Genomic DNA, 2,506 nt, shown 5'->3' on the forward strand with positions numbered 1-2,506 from the left:
CCTGCCGCTGTGCGCACCTTGGCAGAGGGCCAGAGGGCACGTGCCCCCCTGATCTATGCACAGGGTGGAGGCAGCTGCCACTCCGTGCTGGGCTCTGTGCCCTGCTGCAGCTGGCCCAGGAGTGGCAAGACGCCATGTGCCTGCCACCACTGGGCTGCGCCGCGCTGCACCCCCTGCCCACCTAGTGGCAGGATGCACATGGCATTGCACTGCTCCTGGAGCAGTGGGGCTGAAAGCACAATGCGCAGTGGCAGCCACCTCCGCCCTGTGCACATATTGGGGGAAGGGGGGCACATGTCCTCCTGGCCTCCCCCAGAGCATGCATAGTGGCAGGAGCCCCCCGGCACCCCTGGACAAGCCACCCAGGCTCCAATTGTCCCACCACATGGCCCAGCCTGGGCCCCATTCACTGCAGCACCTGACCCTGACTCTACCCCACTCCCTTCCTCCCTTACCATGGGGGCCCTTGATCTGCGCCCCTCCTACAATGGCCCTATCCCCTCCCTCTGCCCCCTCCCCCACAGACTTACCTGCTGGGCAGGGCAGGGCATAGTGGGGTGCATGCGTGCATATGTGCACTCTGCTCCCCCCAAATAATTTTTTCTCCCTCTACCTATGGTGGTATCAGCCTGGTCTGGAGGTTAGATCCTGGGGTTGCACTTTAATTCAAAAAGTGATCTTGTGCTTAAAAAGGTTGGAGACTGCCAATCTATAACAAAAGAGTTAAGCTGATCTATCTGTCAGTGTGCAGTTATATCCAAATCCTTTCTGCCTAAGGGCCGTGGAAATTCACTTGTGTGTTGACAAATGAACACCACAGCAATTAGAAAAATGTAAATACAGAAATCATTTTAATGGTACAGAATCATATTTTATTTGCCCATTAAAAAAAACCCAAACCCAACTACCCACTTCAGGAGTTAGTTTTTTACAAGGCAGATGCAAACATTTTAAATGCAGCCTAACATGAGTGAGAAGTACCCATACAGATGGCCACTAAGTGTCATGTAAACGACCATACTGTTCTGAAATTTCAGTGATTTAAGCATTCATCAGCTTTTGCTTTCATTTGATCATGTCATTTGCTATACACTGTAACGCTTAAAAAGACTACATGAAAGAACACCAGTTATCAGTTCTAGCATATCAAAATACAATCCAGACTCTACCTCCAAAGCTTATACTCAGAGCAAACAACAATCTGTCCATAGGTTGTTTTTTTTCTTCCTCCCCCACCCTCCCCAATCACCTACAAAACCTCTGAGCTTGTTATTCTGACAAATTCTAGACTTCTATAAAGCAGCAACTATCTAAGACAGGGGTGTCCAACCTTTTTGAATGTGGGGCCGGATCATGAACTTTTTATCACCCAGTGGGCCAGCAAGCTACATTCAAAGACCTCACAGAAAGCGGTATCACATCAGCAAGTGATGTCACATGACCTTTGACACCAATGAAGTTGCTGAAAGTGGCAATGAAATGGGTCTAACCAGTTCAAAACTCTCCCTCTATAGCATCAACCTCTGCCACTGTTCAGGACAAGATACTGAGCTAGATGGACCATTGGGCTGACCAAGCATGGCACTTTTTATACTCTTATGTTCTTTGGCTGAGCTTCCAAACTATGGTTGAGATTTGCAAAAATAGGTAGATAGGCATGTTACAAGTTGTCATAAAAGATTTGGAACCCTCTAAATCCCATTCATTTTAATGGAAGTTGGCCTTTTGACTCAGCTTTGAAAAGCTCAGCCCAAGGTGCCAACCAAATAAGTCAAAATATATTTTGCATTTCTATGCAGTGCATCTCTGTGGGGCTCTCCAAGCATTTTACAAACATTAAATGAACCTCAGGATATCCTTGCTTTTCAGAAGAAACGTAGTGGTAAGGACATTCTGGGAACATCTCTCACTCTCTGTGTGAGATCTGCTTCTACTGTCCTTGGACTACCCTAGAAGGGCCCTTGCTGCCTCATTTCCAGTTCAGAGCAGGTAAAGTGTAAGTGGGTAGGAAGGGCTTATTTTCTGGCAGCAGGTTTGAGTGGCTTGAAGCTAGGGAAGATGTACCCACAATTAGTCACTGACCAGAGTGGGAACACAGTTGTCCTCACTTATTAACGTGGCTCCAAGGCCCTGCACTGTCTCCGTCTACATGTTGCTCTCATGTCCACTTGCTTTCCTAAATCTCATGAAAGTAGAGGATTCCCATCATGCCTCCTAGACTGCTGTCATCGGATAGCTGTCCTGGTTCTAAGGTTGTGATTCTGACTCTTTCATGGCCTCTTTTAGGGTGCACACTTAGAACTCTGGCTTTTCCTTTCTGCCCATTTTGCTGAATTGTGATTATTCCCACGGGGCATGAATTCAGTTCAGTGGCTATGATGCTGCTCTCTCATACAGAGGCAATGACTTGCACATAGTATGGCATATTTTAGTAGGATAAAAACATTTTGAAGGCCACACAGAAAGCAATAAGCAGTCTTTACTCACATGAGCTTACCAGGTATCA

General features: G+C 47.3%; 1 long non-coding RNA gene across 1 annotated transcript in view; it reads right to left on the reverse strand.

Moving 5' to 3' along the window:
- Positions 1–587: 587 nt before the first annotated feature.
- The window catches only part of LOC112551941, a 10,816-nt gene continuing 8,897 nt past the window's right edge, over positions 588–2,506 (reverse strand). The window contains exon 3 of the long non-coding RNA XR_003096281.1: positions 588–709. This is a non-coding gene — a long non-coding RNA (uncharacterized LOC112551941). The remainder of the gene's footprint in view (positions 710–2,506) is intronic.

This window comes from Alligator sinensis, unplaced genomic scaffold (assembly GCF_000455745.1).
Source record: "Alligator sinensis unplaced genomic scaffold, ASM45574v1 scaffold187_1, whole genome shotgun sequence".
NCBI lineage: Eukaryota > Metazoa > Chordata > Crocodylia > Alligatoridae > Alligator > Alligator sinensis.